The sequence below is a fragment of the Phascolarctos cinereus genome, unplaced genomic scaffold (assembly GCF_003287225.1).
Source record: "Phascolarctos cinereus isolate Bilbo 61053 unplaced genomic scaffold, phaCin_HiC Scaffold_726;HRSCAF=1367, whole genome shotgun sequence".
In the NCBI taxonomy this organism is placed as follows: domain Eukaryota; kingdom Metazoa; phylum Chordata; class Mammalia; order Diprotodontia; family Phascolarctidae; genus Phascolarctos; species Phascolarctos cinereus.
Window position 1 is genome coordinate 416536147 of NW_027556098.1, and position 13469 is coordinate 416549615.

Sequence of the window (13469 nt, forward strand, 5' to 3'; positions counted from 1 at the left end):
GATATAGACTAAGGTCAAAAAGTATGAATAGGCAATCTTCAGAGAAAGAAATACAAAGTATAAACAATCCTATGAACAATAAATTCCATATCTGTAATCACTAATGCAAATCACTAATAATTAGAAAAATTCTTAGATTGTTAAAGGTAATAAGAATCAAATATTGGGGGAATTTATTTTTCTTGATTGGGTATTTGGTACAAGAATTTTGTATTTTGTTTTCCTTTTCACTTATGAAAAGGCAGGTCCAAGGGACAAAATATTTAATTTAAAAATAAAATTTAAATTAACCAAGAAAAAAGCTCTAAATGCCGAATACTTAGATAAATGCAATTAAATCAACTTTCATACTCCACCTCATACCCATACAATTGCAAAGATGATAAGAAAATAACCAACGTTGGAAGGACTAGGGTAATAGGCCCATGCTTTAATTTACTGTTGGTGAAGCTGTGAAGGTGAAAAAGTCATTGAACTGTATATACCCTTTGAGTCAGTGATGCCACTAGAGGGCATTTTCCCATAAAGAAAGAAGTAAAGGACTCAAGTGTACAGAAATATGTAACAGCTCTCTTTGTTAAGACAAAGGACTAGAAACTAAGGTGTGATGTCCTACAATGGCAATGGCTGAATGAATTTTGGTATATGAATGGAATGGAACACAAACATGCCAAGAAACAATTTCAGTAAAAATCTGTTAAGAACTGTATGAACTAATACAATATGCTGTTAGTGGAATCAAGAGACTAATTGGTAACAAAACAATGTTGTAAAGCCCAGTAACTTTGAAAGATGTCACAGCTCTATTGTAATGAACAACTACTATTGTAGAGGATTTATCGAGTTCTGCAGCACGCCTGCCTCTTGAATGAGGGGTGATGGATACAGGATATGGAATAAAGTACTTTTTAGGGACATAAACCATGGCGGTGAAGATTAGGAATAGGACTGCTCTTTCTCCATTTCAAAAAAAAAAAAAGGAAAGGAAATTGATGTTTAAAATACATGCAGCAGAACAGGAGGAAGTCCAGAAGGAATAAGAATAGCTTTGACAGTGCCATGTTGAATTTTTTTAATTACTCAAAAAGAAAATCCAGCTCTTCATGTAAGGACTTATTCCTTGTGTAATCCTCTTTTTCTGTTTTATGGGATATATAAAATGCTTATTCAATTTCATGTTTGGGAATTTCAAAATTAAAAATAATTAAATATTAATGGTTTCGTTTTTGTCGTTTTCACCAATTTTGAAGGCAATCACAAAATCTTTTGCCTGATTATTCTCATCCTTGATGATAGGGTTCAGAGGGGATACATGCATCATCTTCATATATTAACATGTAAGCAGTTCTGCCTTGTTTAGTCAGTGATTTTAGATTTGTATTTCCTTTTTATATTTTTCTTGACACCAGTCTCTGAATTTCAATTTCTATGCTGCCCTAGCCTTTACATTTTACAAAATTTATTTTTAAGCCACATTGTGAGTTCTGAATTGGTTTCCTCCTTCCATTCCAACACCATATTAGAGAAGGCCAACATTTGATTTTTATATATGTATATATCATTATATATTGTTATGTATGTATATGTGTATATGTGTGCATGTATGTATGTATTTATGTATGGAACAACACAATGCATACTTCCATATGTCAGTTCTTTTTCTGGATCCAGATAGTATTTTCCTTTATGAGTCGATCATAGTTGATTTGAATGATCATATTAATCAGAATAGCATAATTATTGAGTTTCTTTTCAAACAATATTGTTGTTATGGTATACAATGTTCTCTTGGTTCTGCTCATTTCACCCTGCATTATTTCATATGTCTTTCCACATTTTTCTGAAACCGGTCTGCTCATCATTTCTTACAGCACAGTAATATCCCATCACAATCCAATACCACAACTTATTCAGCCATTCCTAATTGATAGGCATACCCCCAATTTCCAATTCTTTACCACCACAAAGAGACCTGCTACAAACATTTTAGAACATAAAGGTTCTTAGCAGCTCTTTTTGTGGTGGCAAAGAATTGGAAATTGAGAGGATGCCCATCAGTTGGGGAATGGCTGAGCAAGTTGTGGTATATGAATGTAATGGAATACTATTGTGCTATAAGAAATGATGAACAGGCTGACTTCAGAAAAACCTAGAAAGACTTATATGGTCTGATGCTGAGTGAAGTGAGTAGAACCAAGAGGACTTTGTACACAATAACAGCCATGTTATGCAATGACTAAGATTGTTAAACTAAACCTTTCTCAGCATTATGAGGATCTAAGACATTTCCAGAGGCCTCAGGATGGATAATGCTGTTCACATCCAAAGAAAGAACTATGGAAGTCGCTATCACTTATTTTTACCTTCTGTTGAGTTTTGTTTCATCTTTCTGATGTTTCCTCGTATTGGTTTTAATTTTTACTTACAAGTTCACTAATGTGAAAATATGTTTAATGGGTATGTAAATGTAAAGCCTATATCAGATTGTGCACTGTCTTGGGGAGGGTGGGGGGGAGGAAAAGGGAGAAAAATTTTCAACTTAAAAGCATATGGAAAAAATAAAAAAATTTAAATTAAAAAAAAACTCATCCCCCCCCCAAAAAAAACCCATAAAGGTTCTTTTCCTTTTTCCCTGACCACCTTGGGAAACAATGGTATTGCTGGATTGAAGAGTATACACTGTTTTATAATTTTTGGGGCATAATTCCAGATTATTCTCCAAAATGGTTGTTTCAGTTCACAATTCCACCAACAGTGTTCATGTCCCAATTTTTCCACATCCTCTCCAGCATTTATCATTTTCTCCTATCATTTTAGCCAATTTCCTAGGTGTGAGATAGTTCGTCAAGAGTTGTTTTAATTTGGATTCCTCTAATCAATGATGATTTAAAGTATGTTTATATGATTATATATAACTTTAGTTTCTTCCCAAAATTGCCTGTTCGTATCCTTTCACCATTTATCAATTGGGGAATGACTCTTATTCTTATAACTTTGACAGTTCTCTATATATTTGAGGTAAGAGGCTTTTTATCTGAGAAACTGACTACAAAAGTTTCCCCTAATTTTCTGCTTTCCTTCTAGTCTTGGTTGTGTTGGTTCTTATTTTTATAAATTTTATTCAGTTCTCTATACATTTGAGAAATGAGGTCTTTATCAGAGAAACTTGCTTCAAAAATTTTTTCACAGTTATGCTTGCTAACCATATTTCCTTCTGTCCTATTCCCCCCATTTAGTCTATTCTTTGTCTCCTTTTACCGTGTCCCTACTCAAAAGTATTTTACTTCTGACTACCCTCTCCCCCAGTCTGCCCTCCTTTCTATCATCACCCCCTCCCTCTCTTATCCCCTTTCCTGTAAGGTAAGATAGATATCTATGCCCAATTGAGTGTGTATGATATTCCCTCTTAAAGCCAATTCTGATGAGAGTAAGCTTTAAACATTCCCTGCCACCTTCCCTACCTTCCACTCCCCTGTAAAAGCTCTTTCTTACTTCTTTTATATGAGATAATTTACCCCATTCTACCTCTCCTTTTCTCCCAGTGCATTCCTCTTTCTCACCTCTTAATTTTATTTTTTAGATAATCATCCCATCATATTCAAGTCACATCCATGCTCTCTGTCTATGTATGCTCTTTCTAACTGCCGTAATAATGAACAAGTTCTTATGATTAAAAGTATCATCTTCCTATGTAGGAATGTAAATAATTTGACCTTACTAAGTCCATTATGATTTGCCTTTCCTGTTTACTTTTTTATGATTCTCTTGAGTCATGTATTTGAAAGTCAGATTTTCTATTCAGCTCTAGTCTTTTCATCAGGAATGCTTGAAAGTCCCCTCTTTCAGTGAATCTTTATTTTTCCCCCAAAGGATTATATTCAGTTTTGCTGGGTAGGTGATTCTTGATTGTTATCCTAGCTCCTTTGCCCTTCAGAATATTAGATTCTAAGCCCTAATCCTTTAATGTGAAAGCTGCTAAATCTTGTGTTATCTTGACCATGGCTCCAAGATGTTTGAATTGTTTCTTTTCAGCTGCTTGAAATATTTTCCCTTGACCTGGGAGTTCTGGAATTTGGCTAACATCTTCCTGAGAGTTTTCATTTTGGGATCTCTTTAGGAGGTGAGCAGCAGATTCTTTCAATTTCTGTTTTACGCTCTGGTTCCAGAATATTAGGGCAGTTTTCCTTGATAATTTCTTGAAAAAAATTCTTGGAAAAAAAAATCTTGAAAAATGATATTTTCTTAAATCATGGCTTTCAGGTACAATAATTTTAAAATTATCTGTCCTGGATTTATTTTCCAGGTTAGTTGCTTTTCCAGTGAGATATTTCACATTGTCTTTTATTTTTTCATTCTTTTTGTTTCTTGATGTCTCATAAAGCCATTAGCTTCCACTTGCCCAATTCTAAGTTTTAAGGAATTATTTTCTTCAATGAGCTTTTGTATCTCCTTTTCCATTTGGCCAGTTCTACTGATTGAGTTCTTTTCTTCAATGAATTCTTGTATATCTTTATTTGGCCAATTCTGCTTTTCAAGGCAATCTTTTCCTCGTTGGAGTTTTGTGCCTCTTTTACCATTTGGCCTGTTTCATTTTTAAGGTATTATTTTCTTTGTATTTTTTTGTGTGCCTCGCTTACCAAGCTGTTGGCTTTGTTTTCATTATTTTCTTGCATCACTCTCATTTCTCTTCCCATTTTTTCCTCTACCTCTCTCGATTCTTAAAATCCTTTTTGAGCTGTCCCATGGACTGAGACCAGTTCATCAATTTTCTTCAAAGCTTTGGATGTAGGAGTTTTGACTTTATTTTCTTGAGTTTCTGTTTTGATCTTTCTTGTCACTTGTAACTTTCTATGGTTAGAATTTTTTTCTGTTGTATGCTTATTTTTCCAGTCTATTTCTTGACATTTAACTCTATATTAAAATTGGCCTACACTTCCAGGGTGGAGGGTGCACTGTCCCAAGCTTCAGGGGTTTTATGCAGCTGTTTTCAGAGATACTTGTAGGGACCTATCTGTAAGCTTTCAGTTCTTCCAAAGTGGCATGATTTAAGGAGAGCTGTTTGCTACTCTCCTGGCCCATGCTCTGGTCTGTGAGTTACCATAAACACTCTTTTCTGCCCTGAAACTGTGATGAACATCCCTGCTTCCCTGCAGCCATGAGCTCTGGTGTGCTACTGCTCTTTCTCATCCTGGAGTGGGACCTGGATCCGAGTATGGGCATAGCAACAGAGTCCTGCCCCTAGTCTCAGCAAAGAGATTCCTGTAATCTCCTTCTGACCAGTTGTTTGACCCCTTTTCCCACCTGTGAGACAGAGTTCTGGAGGCAGCTGCTGCTACTGCTGATTCAGTAGCTTCCAAGGTTTGGTTCTGGTTTGCTGGGGCCAGGTCTTTGCTGGTACAGCTTGTGCTGGAGTGCATACCACTCTTCACCCTGGTGGGCCAGACCTTTCCTGCAATCTTCCACGTTGTCTTGGGCTGGAAAATTGTTTCACCCCATCCTTTTGTGGGTTCTGCCACTCAGAATTTGTTCTGAGGAATTATTTAAAGTTGTTCACAGGGGTTTTGGGGAGAGTTCAAGCAAGTTCCTCCTTTTTCTCCCACCATCTTGGCTCCACCTCCCGTGGGAAACATCTTGTGATGGACACTGGCCCTTCTGCCTGTCCATTCTTCAAAGCAGGCCATGTAGCAGCTTAGGAGTTCTGATTGGAGTAGAGTTGTAAACAGGCTGCAAAGTGTAGAGGGCCCCACAAAAGAAGGGCATCTTTTCTCCTCTTTCTCCCATTGGCCATAAAGTCAGAGCTGCTGAACCAAAAGGTGATACAGCATTCAGTGAGAAACAGAAGGGAGCAACCCTCGGGCATGTGATCCCCAGAAATCCAGAATCTGGGTGTGAAGAGGGTAGATCCTGGGCTCCTCAGTTAACCACCTTCCTCTATGAAAAAAGAAGGGACTTCTGGGCCAAGCAGTCCCAGAAGTTGTGAAACAGCATTGCCATAAATAAGTGTTTATACATCTTTTGTGTACCAGGAACTGTTCTAAGCACTTGACAAACACTCTCATCTGATCCTTACCACAACCCTGTGAGATAGGTGCTGTTATGACACCTTTTGACACCTTTTGGCGGTTGAGGAAACTGAGGCAAATTGGATAAGTGACCCAGCTAGTTGGTGCCTGGTGGTGGAGTTGGCCTCAGATCTTCCTCAGCTCAGCATGCTGTCCACTGCTCCACTCAGCTGCCCCGGCAGGGGCAGGTTTCCACTAGAATGTCTTAGAGGAACCTTCCTCACAGCAGGATCTCAGTGAGTGTCTTTGCTAAGAGCTCCTGGATCCTACTGGTCGTTTGTTAATGGGAGCACATTGGTGGGGGCTGAAGGGAGGACGTGAGCTATGGTAGTGGACTGCCCCTAGAGCCAGGGAGAGCAACCAGGTGTGAGTGCAAGCTGGAGCAGCGGTTGGGAGGAGGGCTCTCTTCCTGATATCAGTCAGATCTTCTGTCAGTAAACATTAAGCACCTGCTTTGTGCCAGGCTTTGCATTAAGTGCTGGGGATAGACAGAAAGATGAAAGACAGTCCCTGATATCAAGGAGGAAAGCCTAAACTGACTCTTTAGAACTTCGAGCTACTGCTCCTGGTTCTGCCCTCCCCACCCCCATCAAAGAGACAAGTCTAATGCCTCTTTCAAATACTTGAATACAGCTCTCCTCTCCTCCCTAAGTCTTCTCTTTTTTTTTTTTTTGCAAGGCAATGGGGGTTGAGTGACTTGCTTATGTTCACACAGCTAGTGAGAATCGTGTCTGAGGCTGGATTTGAACTCAGGTCCTCCTGACTCCAGTGCCGGTGCTCTATGCACTACGCCGCCTAGCTGCCCCCTAAGTCTTCTCTTCTGCAGGCTGAACAACTCTAGCTCCATCAGCCTGTCCTCCCCTGACATGGACTGAAGTGTCTTCACCTTCCTGGTTACCCTCATGCTTATAAATGATCTTTCAGCATTGGTGGCTAGAAATCAACCCAGTCTTCCGGAAGAGGCCTGATAAGGGCAGAGTATAGTGGGACCATAATTTCCCCATGCCCTTCATGCAGCCCAAGGTCCAATTAGCTGCTTGTTTGGTTTTCGGCTGCTTGTTATACTGAGGTTACAGTGCACTAAAAGTCCAGTGTTGTTTTTTTCCCCCCAACAAATGGCTATACACACCACTCCCTGCATCTTGTGCTTATAATCTATATATTTTTAAAATAAATTATTTTTAGTTTTCAACAATCATTTCCATAAGCTTTTGAGTTTTACATTTTCTCCCCCTCCCTCCCCATCTCCATCCCCAAGACAGCGTACAGTCTGTTATAGGCTGTATACGTATACGTTCCTATTAAACATTTTCCCACTAGTCATGTTGTAAAGAAGAATCAGAACCAATGGAAAAAACCACAAGAAAGAAGAAACAAAACAAAACAGAAGGGAAAAAAAGAGCAAATAGTCTGCTTCGACCTGCATTCTGACTCTGTAGTTCTTTCCTTGGATGTGGATAGCATTTTCCATCATGAGACCTTTGGAGATGTCTGATCCCATGTAATCTATATTATGGACCCTTTGGGTTTTCATGGTCATTCCTTTTTCTGATATAAGTTAAAGAAATATCGCCATTGCTTCCGGAGGCCTAGGAAGTTTGTCAGTCCTGTACTTTGTTGGGGGGCATCCCAACTTGTAATTTGAGTTCAGATCCTGTGTCAGAAGCAGACAGTTCTCACGGTAAGTGGAGCGTCCTGCAGATCTCCCTATCTACTCCCGGAGCTCCACGTGGCTCCAGCCTCTCCACACTACACCAAGCAGTGGAGGGGCTTTGGTGCTCCCCCATCCCCACTCCAGAACCCGAGCAGCTTCAGTGCCGGGAGCAGAGGACCCTGAGCTCTGGGCCGCGCTGCTGCTGCTGTCACAGCCACCACCCCGGCCCTCTGCCACTGCCTTCCCAAAGCTGGAGCCACCCCTGGTGGCCAGGGAGGGGGGGTTGTTGAGCGGGGTTTTCTTGGTGAAGATACTAAAATGGGTTGCTGTTTCCTTCTCCAGCTCATTTGACAGATGGGGAAACTGAGGCAAACAGGGTGAAGTGACTTGCCCAGGGTCACACAGCTACTAAGTGTCTGAGGGCAGATTTGAAGATGAGTTCCTGACTCCAGGCCCAGCGCTCTGTGCACTATGGTGCCACCTAGCTGCGGTATAAACATTAGCTACTATTAATAACATGGCTTATTATTTAAAATAGAAGCAGCAAGGTGGCACAGTGACAGAACACGGGCCGGAGTCAGGAAGATCCGAGTTCAAACCCAGGGTCAGGCACTCACTAGCTGTGTGACAAGTCACTTAGTCCCTATTTGCCTCAGTTCCTCATCTGTCAGATGGGGTCATCAGGGAGAAGGAAGTGGCAAACCACTCCAGTATCTTTGCCAAGAAAACCCCGTGGATTGTCACGACGAGTGGGACACGGCTGGACTCCTGAACGGTGACAGGTGCCTTATGGCCCCATTTTTCAGATGAGTTTCAGTGACTAGGCTCGGAGTGACAAGGTCAAAGATACGGGCATTTGGAGAGAGAAGCTTGGGGGGCTTCCACAGAGGGAAACACCAAAAACGAAGAGGTGGAAATGGAGGGAGAAGAGAAGATATTGATTGGTGTAGAGTAGCGCGTCCTCTGGCAGAAGAATGGCGTGCCCTCTGATTGGCGGGAGGGCAGCGCGCCCTCTGATTGGCCGTGATGAGATCGCGTAGTGATCCCTTTTTGCCCTCCCTGGCCTGGTGCTAGAAATGAGTTTGCCCGCGTTGGGGGAGACCAGAGCGCCGGCCAATCGGGAACTTTTGGGGAAGCCACACCCTCCGGAAAGTGTAGGAAAGGAGGGCAGAAGGCTGGGTTGAGGAGGCACCCTGAGAATTCTGGGAAACGTTGGGCGGGGGCAGGAGTGAGGGAAGGATGGAGGGTAGGCGCAGTGCTCTTGTCTTCAAAACCAACAGAGGTCTGGCGCAAGTAAGTGGCTGCATGTTCGTGGTGCGCCCCCCGCAGTCCTGCGTGGTAACCTCCTGGAGGCCTGAGCTGTTCCTGGCTAGGGACAGGGCGGGCGAGTGTGACCGAAGGGTTGGGGGCGGGGCGGGTGTGGCCGGCAGGATGGGGGAGGGGCTGTGACAGCTCTCCAGAGAGAAGGAAAGAAAGAAGGGGAGGTGGCCGGGGGGGGGGGGGGTGGGGGGTGCCGGTCTCACAGAGAGGGGTGGATTCGGTGGTTCCTAGGGGAAGGGTGTGACCATCCTCCGGGTGGGGGTAGTCTTCGTCTTCGTCATCATCATCAGTCATCGTCATCTTCGCTGCCCGCTTCTATATAGTATTACCAAGTTTCTTCTGGTCTCAAAAATAGTTCTGAGACCTAAACCAGAAAGAATGAAAAAAAAACACCAAAACTATAGGCTAATTTCCTTAATATCCATGGAAAAAATGTTTTAATAAAATACTAGACTTCGGCAGTGACCATGTTGGGTTTCTACCAGGAATGCGGGGCTCCTTAATTATTAGGAAAACTATAAGCATAATTGACCGTATCAATAACAAAAGCAACAATATGATTATATTAACAGACTGAGAAAAAGCTTTTGAGAAATACAACATTTCTACTAAGAAAAAACACACACTAGAAAGGACAGGAATAAATGGAGCATTTCTTTTCTTTTTGGGTTTTGTTTGTTTTGTTTTTTTGTTAAGCAGTGGGGTTAAGTGACTTGCCCCGAGTCACACAGCTAGTAAGTGTCAAGTGTCCGAGGTCAGACCTGAGCACATGTCATCCTGACTCCTGGGCTGGGGCTCTATCCACTGCGCCATCTAGCCACCCCACTAAATGGAGCATTTCTTAAAATTATAGGTGGTATCTTCCTAATTGAGCAACTAGGTGGTACAGTGGATAGACTGCTAGCCTTGGAATCAGGAAGATTCCTGAATACAAATCAGACCTCAGACACTAGCTGTGTGACTCTAGGTAAGGCAAGTCACTTAACCTTCTTTACATCATCTGTAAAAATGAGCTGGAGAAGGAAAACCACTCCAGTGGCTTTGCCAAGAAAACCCCAAGTGGGGTCAAAAAGACCAACTGAACAGCAGCAGATCTACCTAAAACCAAAAGCACATATTATATGTAATGGAAATAATCTAGAAGCCTTTCCAATACAGTGAGGGGTGAATCAAGGATGTCCATTGTCATCATTAATGTACTAGATATTCTAATTATAGTAATAATAGAAGAACAATAAAGGAATAAGAATAGGCGACAAAGGAACAAAACTATTGCTTTTTGCAGATGATATGGTATACTTGGAGAACCCTAGAAAATCAATTTAAAAAACTGGTTGAAACAGTTAACAACTTCAGCGGAGTTGCAGGATATAAAATAAACCTAATAAGTGATTAGCATTTCTAAATTTTGTCAACAAAACAGCAAGAAGAGATAGAGAAGTTCTATTTAAAATAATTCCAGGCAGTATAAAATATTTGAGAGTCTGCCTGCTAAGACACACACAGGGACTACATAATAAACAGAATCACAAAACACTTTTCAGACAAGGATCTAAATAATTGGAGAAACATTAATTGTTCATGAGTAGGCTGAGCTATTACTTTTTTTATTTTTACTAATTTTTTTATTCAGTGCTGTACCAATAAAGCTACCAAAGAATTATTTTATAGGGCTAGGGAAAAAATAAAATTCATCTGGAGGAACACAAAGTCAAGAATATCAAGTAATCAATGAAAAAAAAATGTGAAGAAAGTCAACCTAGCAGTAGTAGACCTCAAACTACAAAGAAGTAATCATCAGAACAATCTGATACTAGATAAGAAATAGAGGGATTGATCAATGAAATAGGTACATAATATGCAGAAGTGAATGATCATAGTTTTTGATAAACTCAGATCTAAGCTATCGGGCCAAGAACTCACTCTGACAAAAACTGCTGGAAATACTGGAAAGCTTTCTTGCAGAAATTGGGCATAGACCAACATTTCACATTACATACCAGGAAAAGCTCACTATGGGTACATGATTTAGATATAAGGATAATAGCAAATTACAGGAACATGGGGAAGAAATTACCCATCATATCTGTGGGTGATGGAAGAGTTTATGATCAAACAAAAGATTGAAAGGATCACAGAAGGTAAAATGAATAATTTTGATTACATTAAATTAAAATGTTTTTGTGGAAACAAAACTGATGCAGCCAAAATTAGAAGATAAACAGGAAACAGAAAAAAATTTTTACAGCAAGTTGATCTGATAAAGGTCTCATTTCTCAAATATATAGGGAACTGAGCCAAACTTATAAAAATAAAAGCCATTCCCCAATTGATGAGATCAAAAGGATATAAACAGTTTTCATAAGAAATCAAACCTATCCATAGTCGTATGAAAAATACTCTAAATTGCTAATAATTAAAGAGATGCAAATTAAAACATTTCTGAGGTACCACCTCATACCTATCAGATTGGCTAACATAACAGAAAAGGAAAATTACAAATGTTGGAGGAAATGTTGAAAAATAGGTACCCTAATACACTCTTGGTAGAGCTGTGAACTGGTCCAGCCATTCTTGAAAACAGTGTAGAACTATGCCCAAAGGACTATAAAACAGCCCATACCCTTTGACCCTACAGTACCATTCCTGTGTCAGTATTCCAAAGAAATCAAAGGAAAAGGATTCACATACAAAAATACAGCAACCCTTTTTGTAATGGCAGAGATTTGGAAATTGAGAGGGGAATGGCTGAGCATGTTGTGGTATGTGATTGTGATGAATTACTATTGGGGTATAAGAAATGTTGAAGGAGTTGGTTTCAGAAAAATCTAGGAAGACTTCTGTGAACTGATGGAAATTGAAGTAAGCAGAACTAGGAGAACATTGCATATACTACCAATGTTGTAACAGTAATCAGCTATGACTTAGCTACTCTGCTCAGTACAGTGATCTGATACAATTTCAAAGGATTCGTGATGACAGATGCTGTACACCTCCAGAGAGAGAACTGATGAACTCTGAGTGCTGATTGTAGCAGAATTTTTTTCCCACTTTCTTTTTTTCTTTTTAACAGCATGGTTTATTTGGAAATATGTTTTGCCTGACTTCATAAGTAGAATGGGAATTGTATTTCTTTTATTATCAGTGAGTGGGGGGGAGGTGAATGAAGGGAGAAAATTTGGAACTGAAAATAAAAATAAAAAACAGTTTTTAAAAAACAAAAGAAACCCCCTAAACCATTTATAGCTAATTTTCCAGTTTGCAAAGCCCTTTACAAATATTCTTATTTCTCATTTGGTTATAGATTACCTCATGAAGTCAGAGATAGAGTATAAAGGGGGAAGGGATATTTTAATTCCATAGATTTTTAAGGTTTACTAAGTGATTTCCTAATAACAGTCCTGTGAGGTAAGTAATTCGATTATCATTACCCCCATTTTACAGATGAGAAACTTGTGGCTCAAAAGTGAAGGTGGATTGATTTACCAAAGGCCAAGAAACTACTGAATGTTAGCATCAGGATGCTAACCTGGTGTCCTTCGGCTACCAGTCCAACACTGCCTCCACGTTACAAAAGAGAAAATGAAGACAACAGGATGGAAGATTTTTTTCTTCTATTTGTAAACTGTTTTGGGAGAGATGGCTTGGAGTGACAGGGTTTGTTGGCACAGGGCTGAAGTGACTGGTAAAAGTGACTGGGCCTTTACTGGTGTTTTTGATTAGGCATCTGGGGATTCAAACATTAAGAAATCTAGGTCTTTTGAAAAATACTTATGTCCCTCTTGGCTGCTGTCTTGCCTACGTGGCTTAACTCTGAATTGACTGGGATACATATCATCTTTAATATGCAAAGCAAATAGATATTTTGCCTGTTTCACATATGAAAACTTGACATTCACTTGGAAACCATAAATGATTGGAGTTTCTGTTAAGAGGAAAAAATATTTCTAGGAATTAATGATTTTCTTGATTCTTTTTAATGCTGTTAGCCAGTACATTAAATATAATGTACATGTTTAATGGCAGCTTTAAAAACTTTCGGTTTATTACTCAATGAATTTGTGCAGTACATTCCAAGTCTTTGATTCAGGGCCCTGCTCCCCCTTCGCCAGCTTTTTGTGTGTGTTTGTCATCGGGCACATTTGGAGTCTTCCTGTTTTGCAGTGAGAGGTTGTGGACTAAGGGTCTTTATGTTCCTCAGTACCTGCATTTGTTTGTGAATATCTGTATCATATACATCTGAACCAATTCCAAGAGATCTCTTTACAACTTGCTCAAGAAGTGGATTGCCTGGTGCTTGGTTTTTGGGCCATTTGTATGTCTAAGAACTTAGCACAGTTCCTCCAAGGTTCATGGTTTAGGCTATGTGGTTGAGGTTGCTGGGTCCATCCTCCTTATTTTGATCTTTCTTTACCCACAGTTTCCCTTGGTAG

At 40.1% G+C, this 13469-nt stretch overlaps 1 long non-coding RNA gene across 1 annotated transcript; it reads left to right on the forward strand.

Moving 5' to 3' along the window:
* The first annotated feature begins 8927 nt into the window (after positions 1-8927).
* Positions 8928-13309, forward strand: LOC144454116 (uncharacterized). The gene is made up of 2 exons (XR_013482641.1): positions 8928-9009; positions 12481-13309. It is a non-coding gene; the product is annotated as an uncharacterized LOC144454116 (long non-coding RNA).
* The last annotated feature ends 160 nt before the right edge of the window (positions 13310-13469 follow it).